This window comes from Lutjanus erythropterus, chromosome 11 (genome assembly GCF_056507025.1).
Source record: "Lutjanus erythropterus isolate fLutEry1 chromosome 11, fLutEry1.hap2, whole genome shotgun sequence".
NCBI classification, from domain to species: Eukaryota; Metazoa; Chordata; class Actinopteri; order Lutjaniformes; family Lutjanidae; genus Lutjanus; species Lutjanus erythropterus.
In genome coordinates this window covers 14,261,190-14,277,111 of record NC_139327.1, presented here as the reverse complement: position 1 = coordinate 14,277,111, position 15,922 = coordinate 14,261,190, and positions in this window count along the sequence as shown.

Here is a 15,922-nt window from a genome sequence, read left to right as displayed (position 1 = left end):
AATCATTTACTCCTTGTCTTTCTAAGGCTGCCACTCCTGTGCATTTTCTGGTGTTCAAATGTGTCAGATGTCCCATCAGAGAGACAAAGACAGCCACCAGACGGCTTTTGTAGAGCTGCCTTGTTACTCATCTCTACCCTGCCTCACCTAAAAGTCTTTATTGAGTATCATCTTTCAGTTTTGTTTGGAACCCCTACTAGCAGTTTGAGGGCCCTAAATGTCTACTGTGCATAACACTTTCTGTGATGTGTTTTTTTTTTCCTGAGGCAGAGGGGACCTTTCATAGCGAAATAAGCCCGTCTCCATGCCTGAGGGCATCTGACGGTGGTGGATGGGACCTGAGAGGACGAGAGAGCTCCACAATACTCAATATTACATGAGAGTCAGAGCAGCTGCCTGGCACTGCAGCTCACTTTACAAAGAAACAATGTTCCAGTCTCTGATTATGCTGTACATTTTTGCAACATTAATACAAGTAACTGCTGAGTATTGTTTCAAACCTTCTTAGAGACTTACATGATTCTTTGTGACAGTACAAGAAATTACGATCAACTTCTTACACTTGCTGAGTTACAGCTGGATGTCACTGAGCTGACAGGACCTGACTAACTACTGACATTCAGAAATGGGAATGTATATGCTTGCTACTGCTACTGCTCATTGCTTTGGTTTTATTGACAAAACCTTGCGTTTCTTTTTCTTTTGTGTGCCTTAAACCTATTCTGTCTAATGGTCAGTAGGGGGCAGCTCCACTGGTTTCAAACAGAAGTCCATATGTATGAGGAAAAATGACCCTACTTCTTCACTTGATTTATGACCTCAGTCAACAGTTTTCTAACAAGTTCATGGTCTCAGTTACTTGTTTCAAGCTTTCTTCTATACAGCATGTTCATTTTATAAGTGATGGTCCTATTTAGAGTAAAATAGATAAGGTGGGGCTACCTTGTGATGACAAGTCATTCTTAGTGAGTCCGTCCGGTGCAACGCAGGGCTCACAGACCTCAGATCAAACTGTCAAACTAAGCAGCACTGATCAAATATGGATCAAGATTCTGTCCCTACATTGCCTATTTCTCACTTTAAACAATTTCAGAAATAGATTTTGTGCTCTGTATAGCTGTAACACAAGCAACTTTGTGGCCAGGCAGGTCACCATTTTTTTTTCTGCTGATTGGTCACGCCAAAACCAAGCACCGCCACAGTCGCAGTATGTCACCCACCAGCTACATGCTCTCATTGGTACTGGGCATGTTATGATTGTGAAAAACCAAAATGGCAACACCCACGATGCCAAATTCAAGACTTCAAAACAGCAGTCTGCAAACCAATGGGTGACGAAGGTGGGGGTTCACACTTGCTACCAGTCCAAACGCCAAACAGACAAAGTTAGGGACACACACACACACACACACACACACACACACACACACACACACACACAGAGAGAGAGAGAGAGGGAGAGAGAGAGAGAGAGAGAAACCACCTGGTCTAAGCCACTGCATTTACCCTGGACCCAGCCCGGTGTAGATCACTTGTTGCCCTCTGTCCCCTCCTGTCTCTCTAATCTTACCTGAGTGTGTCAAACTAATTGGTAATTTTTGGATGCCACCCCACTGCCTGAGCCCTGTTCTTGGAAAAGCCATCCTTTCCCTGAGTGTAAATTGAACAGATCCAGTTAATATGTTAATCTCGTTTTCAGGTTTAAACAGCCCGCTGGAAAATCTGTTGAACTACTGACATCATTGCAGCCTTTTGCTGAGTTGTTTGGTAGTATGTGGCTTTTAAAGTATATTCTAACATTTACTAATCCTTTGCCAGCACTCTCATGTGTGAGAGGTGACAACTCCAAGTGGCTTCCATCGTATCTGTGTGGGTTGCACTTCATTTTACGTATGACATACCAATATATATGTCATATGTTATTTTTTATTCACATTTTGTCAAACTTGGCAGCATGCATTGTTCATTCAAGATGGTGTTAAGGTATCACCTCATAGTATTGTGTAGAAATAGTTTTATGTACATTTAATTTATTTTAGCAAAATAGATTAAAATGATTCATTTTTTATTGCTAATGAATTCTGTAATTGGCCTCATATCTCAATGTTCATTCCAGACTGAATCACTGATTTGCTGAGGTAATTTTGTTTATTTTCTAAATATTTTCAAGACATTTTATTTGATAGCTTTTGAAAGCATTTTATAGCATTAGTATTGTTATAGCTTTAAATCCTAGTGCTTGTGTGGATATATACTACCGGTCAAAAGTTTTAGAACACCCCAATTTTTCCAGTTTTTTATTGAGAATTATGCTTTTTAATGACTCATTGTACTCTGAAATGAAAGCATAGAATAAATAAACAATTGAGGTTAAAACATAAACCATGGAATCAATTTATAAACCAAAATGTATTCTAAACTTTTGACTCATCAAAGTAGCCACCTTTGGCAGATATAATAACTAAACACACTCGTGGCATTTTTTCTACAATAGAAATCAAATGGTCTTCAGAAAGTTCTTCCCAACTCTGTTGCAGAAGTTCCCATAAACGTGCAGCACTTGTAGGTTGCTTTGCTTTCACTCTTCTGCCCAGTTCATCCCAAACCAGCTCGATGGGGTTTAAGTCGGGAGACTGTGTTGGCCACTCCATGTTTTCAAGCTTACCATCTTGTTCTTTTTTCCTAAGGTAGTTCTGGTATAGCTTGGACTTATGTTTTGGGTCATTTTCTTGCTGTAAGCCTCTTTTTCTTATTCTGACATCTTAGCAATGGCAACTCGAAGTCTTCTCTTCACAGTTGAAACTGAGACTACACTTACTTACTACAACCACTATTAAGCTGTGCTTGAAGCTGTTGTCCTGTCAGCCGCCTATCACACAAGCTGTTGACTCTTAGAAACTTGTCCTGTGATTCTGTTGTGGCTTTGGGTCTGCCAGACCTCTTCCTGTCAGAGTTTTGACCAGTTTCTGAGTGCCTTTTGATGGTGAAGGAAACTGTACTCACTGACACCTTGACTTTCTTTGCCATTTCTCTGTAGGAAAGACCTACATTTTAAAGTGCTATGATGGTCTGTCTCTCTTCCATTGTTAATTGCCTTTTTCTCGCCATTTTTATAGCAACACACTACTTTCTGCAGTACAATACTGTTCAAATAATGCTCATGAGGGTATGTGTTCAAATACTACTTTTATGCAGACAGAGGGGGTTGTAAGGAATCAAGAAAAGTTGGGACATCTGTAGGAATTGGTAACACCAACTTTAAAGGCTTGATCAACCTCTATTGCTGCAGAACACTTTTTAGTTGTTAACCCATTTCTTGTTCCCTGAACAAGGCCTTTTTGTATAATTCTGAAATGTACATTATTTTTTTTTATTTTTGGCAGTTCACCACTTACCTTTGTATCATTTCAAGCTATTCATTGGACTTGAACTCCTTGAATTTCAATAAAAAACTGGAAACACTTTTGACCGGTAGTGTACATTCATCAAGAAAGGTCATGTATGCAAACATCTTTTATTTTTTGGTCCCATCATCACAATATGTCCCAAGAAAAGGGCTGCAGGGATGCAAACGTATCAAACCATGGAAGGACAGAGGAAGCCAAGTTAAGGAGAAGTCGTGATTTTCCACAGCAACTAAATCGACACACAGACACAGGCAGTTAAAATTAGGGGTCTTTGTAAATTGCTTGAGCTCCCGGTTTATTTTGGGATGAAGAGCTCAGTGAACTGAGAGGAACTCAGACTTGAGTTGTTGTCCCCGCAAGTCATTTGAGACTATGCAGATTGTGAATGGCCTTTTATCTCTGGTCTTAAAGGAACCAAACAGATATTTATTTAGACATACAGTGACTTTTAAGTATCACATGTGATGATGTATATCTTGTCAGACTGGATATGTGCTCCATGATGACCCCTCTTAACTTTGCTCCACTATGCAGGCTGCATCTGTGCTCCAGGGGATTAACCACTGATGACCCCTGCAAACCCCTGAAAAGATTATCTTAAGATTCACACTAGCAGCAACGATTTCTATTAAACAACTCAGTCTGAGGATGCAAAAAACAATTTTATTTTACAAAGCACACAAGAGTATTTTAAGAGTACTTTAAAATGCAGCACAATCAATATGCAGTACAACATGCATGTCTAGCACTACCTCTGAGTTTGTCATGTCTGTCAATTTTTTGCTAAATTATTTTGTTGCTGTCAACCTTTGAATTGATTTCTTTCCTCTTGACTCAGATGTCACTTTCATGCTCACTTGGTGCCTTCACTTCTAGCATCCCCAGTGTGAGATGCGGCTCAGGTCCAAAGAGCTTCTCAGGAATCCTGCTGTTTATCACAGGTACATCGAGGTCTTGAGTCTGATGCTCAATCTGTCTCTAGATTTATACAACTCGTGTGGTTTAATGTGGTGATAATTTCATGACTGGGTTAATGAGAGAACAAAAGGGACAAATCATTACATTTTCAAGGAAATCGACTGAGAAACTAATTTGGCGATGTCTGTTTTTGGCTAATTCAGTAAATCTAATACCTGACATTGAAGTAAAAGTAAAACTATTTGTGTTAACACTTAGAAATACAGTAATATTATTCTCAAAAGTCACTTAGTATTGTTATTACTTTTTAAACATATTTAATGCATGATCAATCCTAATTACTCCCGAGTGTTGCGGTGTTCCATCTGTGTATGTGTTCATTGGCCTGTTATGCAATATAACTGGCTACAAAAATGAACATTAATTAAAACTGTAGGCTTGAAACATCATTCTGGCATTAGCATTTGGCCCAAAGCAACTGTATAATCTCACAGAACCGCTAGCATGGCCTGTTTCCCGAACTGGAGCTGTCCCCGAAAATGTCCCATTTTTAATGGAGTATTAAAAATAGGCCGCAATATGAAACAAAATTCTATGTGTGCTCACTATAGTAGCTTCACATCACATTTTCTTTTCTTCAAACTACTTTCTTGTGCTAATTTTAAAGAAAAACTCATCCAAGTATCAAGTGAACCCACAACATCAATGTAAACATTATTCCAAGCCATGTAGAGTGGAGAAGACAGAGAATGAAGGAGATAGAGGAGGAAAAGTAAAGATATATTTACAGAGCCTGCCAATTCATTATTCCAAACAATGTTTTTGAAATAAAATACAAAAATGAGGAAAGCCATGGAATTTGCTTAAAGTATTTTAGCTCGTCTGGCTTCTTTTTCATGTATATACAAACAATAAAATGAACCATTGTAGTTTGGCTATTTTCTGTACTGAGTGTTCCATACTCACCATCATAGTATAAACTATGAATTTCTGACACAGTTACCTTGTTAGTACCCAACTTAGTTAGTTATTAAACAATTACTACAGTCACAACATGAGACCTAATTTTCTTAATTGTCTTTTGGATATTTTAATGATATATTGAACGCCAAACTGGAAATTTCCCTGTGTTTCATTTCAGAAATCAGGTTGCCTTATGTTTCTATATTATGCACTCTATCACAATAACAACAACAACAAAAAATCATTAATGCTCGCCGCATCTCTCTTTTTTCTTGTGTATATTAGAAAAATTGCAGTTTGATACACAAGCAATAACACATTAATCATTACCTCCATGCATCAGGAACCTAATTATCACAGGAAAGCATCATTACACACATGAACACAATCCATGCCCCTTGTCATCTAAGATTATCTACCAGTGTGTGGCACCGGACTGCACTCGCACTCTGTCACCAACTCTTGGGTTACTCTGCAGAAGGCTGTGCCAACGTCAGTCATTTCATAGTATTTGCAGAGTGTAGCTGGAGTTGTGTGTGTGTGTGCTGTTTGATTCAGTCTGCTTTCTTTGCAGGGGGTTGTGTTGAATGTATGAAAGTGTTGGTGTTAAAAGCAGCAGACACGCTGGCGGTGACGGAGGAGGCAACGGACAGCTCCCATGCTCCGGCACGTCCTCCTGCCTTCACTCTCACCTTAATCCGAACTGAAAAGACAACACATTCCAGCAATACAAATTCAGTGACTTGAGAGCTGCCTCCATCTCCAGCAGGGAATTAGGAATGAGATGAGTCAACTGTTTCTTTTCACCCCTCCCCTCTGTTTTTTTTTTTTTTTTTTTTTTTTTTTTTGTTGGATCTGTGAGCATCTGTGTGTTTGTATGCGTATCCAGATTTGGCATGAAGACAAAGACAAAAACAGTAAAGGACAAACTGCAGCAGCAAGAAGATCAGACACTCCTGTCTTGTCAAATGTGCTCCCTATTTACTAAAGAGAAGAACAAAAAATATGTGCATTATTCTCTTTCTTCTTAAATTTCACTTTTTCTCTCATTTTCATTACAATAAGATTTGTAATGCAATTTTTATTTTTCCAGTATACAGTTTCTTTCAACAGAATATTAGAGAAGGTAATGGCCTTTATTAATAAACAGGCAAAACAGGAACTTGGCCAGATGAAGAAGCAACAGTTTGTTCTTCGGGCTCAGAGCGCACACACAGTCTCTGGGTTTCAAGCTTGGGGGATGGGTCGAGCCTGCAAGTGGGACCGAGGGTGAAGACGTGAGCCCTCAGACCCAAACAGTTCCATTCACTTGCTGGCAGAAATGACAGAGGGGCTTACAGGAGGCGAGGTCGACGAGGCGAGGAGTCCAGAACCAGAAGAGCAGGCCGATGATGCAGCAGAGCAGACTAGGGATGAGCAGCAGAGAAGTCAGGACCAAGTGAGCAGACAGAAACCAGAGACGCTGAGGCAGAAGTCGTGGTTGGGGACAGAAGGCTGGTGAGTTTACCAGGAGACAGGAGACGCAAGCAGGTCAGAGCTCAGGCAGGCAAGAAGTGCTGGAAAGTCTCGCATGTGTGCTGAAAAACAATCTGACGATGAGTGAGAGTGCTGGAGAGGCTTATATGCAGGGCTGATTGGGAATGAGCTGAGGCTGAGCTTACAGGTGAGTGCAGTTGGGCTGATGAGGTGGGAGTGGTTGGCAGGTAGAGTGGAGCAGAGGCAGGGGAGAGTGGAAAATTACTGAGGCAGAGGAACAAGAGGGAACTGGAAGAATGGAGCTGTGACACATTTCATGTTAAACAAACCTTTGTTTAATAGACTTGTCTAATAATTATTCTGTAATGATAGTTCAGTGTGATCTTTCCCCAGAACGGGTTGCAGCACATGATGACATAAAGCTGGTCTGATGTATAGTAGCTGATATGATCTAAAAAGGCACATTGATGCCAACTGTGACTCCTTAAAAGTGCTATGACTAAGTTTAAACAAGATAGCAGCGGTTAAGCCAGAACATTTTAATTTGCTGATAGTCGACCATGTTGACTTGAACACTGGTCATACTGAATAATGACTTTATTGTGAGGTATAAAACCAAATAACTGTGACTACAGTGCTGAAATGGAGTGCATGTCCACATTTCATTTGTGGATACTGCTTGTAGGGTAGGGAGTCACAGTAAACGCTAGAATTGATTTATAATTTATAGTAGCTATTTGTTTATTCAATCACACTGTATTTGACAGTAGACTAATAAGATGTAACAGCTGTATTTTGAGGAAAACTAGAAATAATCCCCTTTATTAGAAAGTTTTAGACCCTTTATTAGACTATTGTTAGACTTAATTATTATGGAAACTATAGCATATATTTTCCCACTGTTATACCCTTATTACACTTTATTATAGGGTAATTAGATCACATCATCTGCCTTCAGTGTTACAATAAGTCTGTACGGTCACCCAAAGAAAAAGTATTCCTCTACTCAATAGAGCTGTTTCACATATTGTTTTAAATGTGGAAGTAGTATATATGTGATTTCACTCTGGTTTCAAGTAAAGTTCTGTTGTAATGTGTCCTAATTAGCCTCTAATAAAGTCAAAAATCTGTTTAATCTGAGTAAGTACAGTTTGTAAGATCTTATTATTGTACTGTAAAATAAAGTGTGAGCCTTTATTCTTCACACACATTCTCTACTAAAGCAAAACAGGTTGCCTCTGAATTATGAGATTATGGTCTTGACACCGTTTAATCAAGTCAGTGGGATTACTGACAAACCTTTGCACAAAACACGCTTGGTGTGAGGCAGGTTAACACCTCTTACCTGTGATTCACAGTGCTGACCCTCTATGGCGTTATAATCCAGGCTTCAGAGGTTTGATCAGAGTAAGAGTCTTATAAGCCACAGGAGGTCAGATGTCTGTCTAAAAGGAACGATGGCCTGAAAGGACACTTTAGCAGAGGATTAAACACTGTCTTTTGCCGTGGTTACATATGGTGATAAAACTGCTTTTAAAAAAAAGAAGAGTGTCCCTCACACGCCATAAACCTCTCAGCAGGCTACCATGGATAGCTAATTATTGTATCATGAAAGTTTGACAGCTGAAAACTATACTCTTCTGGAGGCTTTGTTCAGGGCTTTTTTTCCCCCAAAATAAAGTTTGTCCTATCTTTGTTTGAACTTTAATGGGTCAATCTGGTATACTGGTATATTACTAAAAACCATCCGTATACCAGGAAATGTCAACCTTCCTTAAACCTCCTGCTGATGTGTGCGAGGTGAATAGATTTTACTGGGAAACAACCACAGGACTTAAAGGCATAAGAATCTTAACCTCAACAAACCTCTAAATCCAGCTCCAAAATGAGAACATACAATCTCAGGTGCCATCTCAACACTCTGTGAAGAAACGCTCTTTGTAAAAACTAGCACAGAAGGATGTGAAAGACTCGTCTCCCATAAGACTCGTCTCCTATAAGACACTTGTTGGAATTCAGCCCGTTGTTAATGATATTATTTACACCTGTGTTGGAGAGGTCAAAATGTTCACTGTGTGAGAGCCCAGTGTGCCAGCTTTAGATAAAACCATTACTGAATAAAGGCATTACAGCTAAACTTCTGAACTACAGTAAGTCTCTCTCTTAGTGCCCACTATTCACAGGAGTAATCCATTTCTTTGAGTTCAGCCAAAGCCCATCAGGCCATAATGTGATGGGTGGCATTAGTTGTGGTACACTGGCACCTGAGCATGTTGACACCTGGCTCAGAAATAAATGGATTTAGTGATCAGCAAACAGTTGCTCACGCCTTCTTGGAAAAAGAGAGTATGCATCGAGAGCCTGCAGATTGCCAATAAGCCACCTGAAGCCATCTGTATCTTACTTTTTCTCCCTTTAGACCAGCAAACCATCAGATTTTGACAGCTGCTGTCTGTGAGGAATTAGTATATCCAATTTTACACAGAAGGATTTCAACAATGTTGATTACTAAGGGTAGGTACATATTGTTATTTGCATGTCCAAAAATACATAGATTCTCATAAATTAGCCATAACAGTTGGTCATGTTGTCCATACCAAATAAACATGGTAAACTTACACACTAGAGAATACAAATTGTTCATGTAGATATTCTGAACCATGATTAAAATGAATGAATGAATTCAGTCAGTGTTAAGCTCTCCAGTAGTTAATTTTGTTAGTATGATGCCTAAAGCCACATGTTTCAAGAGTAGAATAATGCTGAGTAATTTAATTAAATTATTTAACATTATTATTAAAATTATTAACATGCAGAATAAGGAGGAAAAATCCGTGTAACTGTAAAAAGGTTTTTTTTTTCAAGTTATGACAATAGTGTTTACATTTTAACACCAAAGTGTACAGCAGGGCTCACTGACATTTTTAACAAGATTGATTCACAGCCAGTCGAGTGGCTTAGTGGGAATAATCATCTCCAGGGTACTTGTGTAATTAATCCTAAATCTAGATCACCCACAAGTTGTAGTGGATTGTCTACATTATGGATGCTCATAAACAAAAAAATCACTTAATTTTAACAGCCAAAACTAGCAGTATATTCAGGCTTTAGGTGGAATCTGGGCTCTTCACCTGTGCTTGCATACCCGGTCTGGGCTTAACAACTTACGTTGCTAACCCTGCATGTCATATTTATAAAAGAGCTATTTTTTATATATTTGCTTAAAGTGAGCTTACCTAAAGACCAGTCCTGGCTGACATGAAGTAGCCTCTCTGTCTCCAACGCCTGCTCTCAGTTCCGTTGGCACCAATTGGATAATGTGCAATGTATGGATCCATAGCCGACCTATCGCCGACTTTGAAATGGAGCACATAAACCCGCCCTCTGGCAAACCATGTCCCTGCTATAGGCCGATGCTTCTCAGATGCATTTACAGGCGTCAGGAGTAGAATGCCGACATGCGATCTGAGGCCGACGTCGGTGAGATGTATGCGTGCTATCTGACTATGGCTTGGAGCCATGGTCCCCCAACACTACATAAGCTCCATGAAGCGAGACCCCAACCACTCCTCCCCACTACCCATCCCTCTCCCTAGCAGTCAGTCATGGACGTACCTCCAGTAACTCTCAGTCCAAATCAGCTCAGCAGTTCACTTCAGCTCACTTCAGTTCCAACCACCTGTCACAGAAGAAAAATAACTTCCTGTCACAGTTCTGGCTCTGGTGGCTCCAACATGTAGATCAAGATCAGGGGTTTTGATGACACAGTGCCAATTTTGGGAGCCAGCATTATGTTATAGGGCTGCACAGGAAAACCCATGAACTTATCATCTGTTTGTAGATAAGGAAGATCACTTTGTCTGTCTCCTGAGTAACAAAGGCAGAATTGATCTATTTTTACTGAAACCACTTTTCTTCCTTAACCATACAGTGTTTTTTCCGTTGTGGCTTTTCCATCTCATTTCCACATTAAACTGCCAAATTGTCCCCCAAAATACAGCACTACAACCACACAAAGCCGGAAAAAGTGCACATATTCTTTACTCAAGTAGAAGAACAAATACTTGTGAAAAAAAAGAAAAAGACAGGTTAAAGTACTTAAGTACTTATATCATTTTTTAAAAAATACTTTATTTTTGTCTTGTTACATCTTTTACATTGTTTTGTCTTGTTATGTCTTACCTCCTTTTTGTCTCATTAGATCTCTTACCTTGTGTTTGTTTTGTGACTTTTTCTTTGCATTTTGTTTGTTCTTTTTCATCTTGTTACATCGTTTCTGTCTTGCCATTTTTTGTACTTTTATGTCATTTTTGTCATTTTTCAGCTCATTATGTCAAATACATTAAAACTAAAGTAATTAACCTGTTTGAAAGTAAGTAACATACATTTATACATACATATATTTGTGTTCAAATGTTCAGAAAAGTACAGAAACAAGAAAAATCTACTTAAGTACAGTAACAAAGTACTTACTTCTCACCTCTGCCCTGCAGCTCTCACAAGGTACCATTTGCCTCACAACCAGCAGACACTTGTTTTGAGAGCGGAGTTAGATGCAGTAGCCAAGTCGTGTAAAATATAATTTCATGTCATGTTTGGGGGCTGCATTTTAAAAGCCTCCGCTATAGATAAAAAATGCAAAAGGTTGTATTTAGCTATGAAAATCATATAACATAAAATATAACATGACCAGAACTACCAAGCAGTTGCATGCATTTCCCAGTGAGTCAAGTAACATATGTTGTGAAGACTGGTTGTTGTCACCATACTGACATGTATTATCTCAGAGAGAAACATGCTGTCTTCTCGTACAGACTATTTTTACAGAAGACTGATGGAGACTTCTTGAGTTGTTGCCAAAAACATTTTTGTGAGGTCATAGTGACCTTGACCTTTGACCACCAAAATCTAATCTGTTCATCCTTGAGTCCACATGGACATTTGTACCAAACTCTAGCTGTGTCAGAGATACTGTAATCCCGAGAAAGGGACAATCATAAGGCCACAGTAACCTTGATCTTTGACCACTAAAATCTAACCCATTTATCCTTGAGTTCAAGTGGACATTTGTGCCAAGTTTGAGGAAATTTAAACTCTTTCAAGACCTTCCCGAGATACCACCTTCATGTGTACATGATGGACAACCCAAAAATATACTGCATCTGGCCTCGGGTGTTGTGGACATGGAGGCATGAAAAAATAATGACATAATGACTCTTCCTCAGAATATGCTCACTCTGTGCACATGTGCTGCTAAGGGCAAAAAAGAGTGACTTTAAGCTGCAGGCAACTCGGCTGAGTGTCCCTGTAAGTTTTTGTCTTTGTGTAAAGGAGCGAATGAGTGAGTGGACTAAGATGTCAGAACAAGAGACGGGGATTGTGGACAAACACGCTGGGCTTTGTGAGCAAGCGATGAAGCAAAAGGGAAGAGTGATGACTGTATTAGGAGGGAAGGTGCCATCTGTCTAAATGAATGACTCTGATCTGATCAGAGGTGCACTTCGTGGAAATGCCCTGTCTACAGCGAAGGTCCACGTGATCCTGATCAACAACACAGACTGCACCACTACCACCACCGGTTCGGAGGCGCAAAAAATGTGGTTCCGGGCCTCATGACCTACAACAAAGGGAAGCCATTGTGTTGCAACAAGTCCCCCTATTCAGCAATTATCATCAAGATCAGTTAACAAGCATGACCAGAAACATTCTGATCCATCACAAGATGCCTGTAAACTATGCCAGTACCACAAAGGCAGAGACTAATTATAACTGCACAGTTATTGGCACATAAATTAAATAATATTGAAAGGGCTGTAAGCCTTAGAAAAAATCTAATCTTTTACAGTGGTGAAATCTAAAAAAAAAAAGAATAATTTTTGTGATGAAAATGTTTTGATCACAATCCTGCCTGCCTTCTTTGAGTCAGAGTAAGGAGAGAAAAGGAGGGCACGTCATCTCCCATCATCTGGAGAAGTCTTTCTCCTCATAGCACTTACTCTAGAGCCTCCCAAGAGTGGCAGAGGGCAAGCCATTAAAGGCCTGTTGAAACACTACAGATACTGTCAGAAGGAGACAGGAGACCCGGGGAAGAAACAAGTTAGTCGATCTCCAAAGGCCGTAACACTCACACTCACAGCTCTCACTGCTCCTGTCCACACTCAGAGTGTGATAGTGTCAGATGAGCATCAGCCTAATTTAATGATCAAAATTTCATGGGACAGTCTCAGGGGAGATGCAAGGTTGGAGGCTACATGCAAATGTTTGTTGTAAAGGTTACAGAGACAGAGGAAAGAGTGAAAGTCAGAACAGGTGGGGAACAAATTAAAGGATGAGACAACATAAAGTGTCTAAATAAAGTATAGGGCTTCACTGTAACTTAAAAAGAAATAATAAATTAAGCAAATGACTGAAGCTGAATTAATTAAGTAGACTGAAATTGAAGAGACAAGTTGAGGTGACTTTTTAGTCAAATGAACTTGATATTATCTTAGTTGTATATGAAAACATTTTCAATAAGTTTAAGATATTAATTTTAACCAACAGGGCGGCATGGTGGTGCAGTGGTTAGCACTGCCGCCTCACAGCAAAAAGGTCCTGAGTTTGAATCCCCCAGCTGGCTGGGGCAGGGCCTTTCTGTGTGGAGTTTGCATGTTCTCCCCATGTCTGTGTGGGTTCTCTCCGGGTTCTCTGGCTTTCTCCCACAGTCCAAAGACATGCATGCTAGGTTAATTGGTGATTCTAAATTACTCGTAGGTGTGAATGTGAGTGGTTGTCTGTCTCTATGTGTCAGCCCTGCGATGAACTGGCGACTTGTCCAGGGTGAAGCCCGCCTCTTGCCCAATGTCAGCTGGGATAGGCTCCAGTCCCAGTGACCCTTTGGGAATAAGCAGTTACAGAAAATGGATGGATGGAAGTTTAACCAACAACTCTTCATTCACCGACACTATGCAAACATGCTTCTTTAAAAGACTTGATCGAACTTGGTACAGTACTTTTATTTAACTCATTATTTCAAGTAAAAAACAGCCTCTGAGGTGTTCTAAAAAAGAAAATTTAATTAACTTGAATAAATAAACTTGTATGTTTTCATTCAGTCAAGAGAAAAGATGAATTGTTTCCAGTGGCCTATGATTTGTGCTGAGTTTCAGGCTGTGACCCCTCATGTCCTGTATGAACGCATCTCTTTCTGATTCTCTCTGGCAACACCATCAAATTCACATTTGTGGTTTTAAGTGAAATGTCTCAACAATTGATTCCCATTAAATTTGGTCCACACATTTATGTTCTTCTCAGGATGGGTCATAATCTCTTTCACAAAGCACCATCATCAGTAAAAAATTGACCTTTTCACCGCAGCCATATTGATATGAACAGAGCCGCCACAGTTGTAGACTCTGCATAGCATTACCATTCTAGGGCCTAAGACAGGCATGGGCTCTCCACATCCCTTGTTATCCTCCTCTTTCAGCCTTTGAATAAATAATAATTCATAAAAATGAACTGTTATAGATGGTGGAGTGCAAAGAATGAATGGAGGAAAGAAGCTGCTCTGAAGTCTGGTGGATACTTGTGTATCTCTTGGCAGACGGCAGCAGGATGAACTGTGGCTGGGGTGGGTATTGTCTTTTATTCTCCCACTTCCTCCTTTTTTTTCAGCACTGCTGGGGTAGCTCTGCTTTTCAACATTCTGCACACAACACCAAGCTGTTTGTCTACATAAGCTGGCTACTGTCTCCCTGAATGGTTTCTGCAGATTTTAATTAAGATCATTAAAAAGTCCAAGTTTGTGGGGAGGTCCTGCGACACTGAACGAATGCATGAATGCATTCAGCATTCTGATGCCATCCTGGTGATAGTCAAGTGTTAAAATAGTCAGGACAGGGCAAGGGCACCTGTGTGAAATCCAGTTTAAATGTGGGCTGAAAGTGCTTTTCCATTGAAATCATGCATAGACAACTGTCATGAATATGGGGAAAAGGTAAAGGTCAACTCAATTTGTCACAATCATGTGCAGAACAAAGTTGCAGTGAGATTCATTCTCTGCATTTAAGCCATCCTAAGTATGCGGATCAGTGAGCAGCTGCTGTGCAGCATCTGGGGACAAACTCCCGTGTCTCCAGTCTCCAGTAGTGCCTTGGTCAAGGTTATAGAATTGATCTACATGTTTTTGATGGTTTTTAAATGAAGTTTTTCACTGGTGATAATGTAAGTAATAATGTGTCAGAATTGGATATATGTGAGTCCCTCCTAGTTTGCTGCGATGATGCTTATTTGTAGGAAATGCTGTATGAGGAGGGGGGAGTAGAGAGAGAGAGGTGGTGGACACTGTGACGCTCCACTGGCTGATGTACAGTGACAGACTGTCTGCAGTAAGAGGGGGATGTTGCATGTTAGGCAGGTCAGCAGATGCTGGGCTGACAGTCAATAAAATATTCAAGTCAAGACACTGCTATCATGGATCTGATGTCTGTAATGTTTCAGAAACACACCACGGGTAAGGACAGGAAATATGTTCCGTAAGTACAGTATAGGTCGCATGACACACACACACACACACACACACACACACACACACAAATGAGCAGTGATGTTTGTTGTTCTTTATGTGAGTCAGGCTGGGAAGGTGACTGATATATAATCTCATTTATTTCATTCTATAGCTACAGTATAATATCCAGTGATAACACCTTTGTCTTTTGAAAGAGTGAATCTTAAAATGATTACAACAAACAGCGGAGAGCAGGAAGGTGGATTATTACCAGTGTACTGGGTAATATTAGCATTAATCAAATATGAAGACAAACCATTTTTGCTATTGAAGTGTCTACTTTCTAATAGTTTATTGACCCATTAATATGAGTAATTGAAAGCCTACATTCAAAGTCATTTATGCTTTCCATTTCCATTTCTAACTTCTTAATCTTTGGCTGTATGTCTTCTTTGAAAATGGTTATGGAGATATAGTGAAAAATGTTTGCAAAACTCAACTCAAGGTTACTTACTTGTTCTAGAGCTTTTGATCTCATCACATCAGCAGATTACAGGTTTGCTCCGTTGTTATGGAACTGCATCCTTGAACATAAATAAATAAATACACACATACATACATACATACATACATAAGCCATATCGACTGACTCACAACTTTTTAAAGTTAG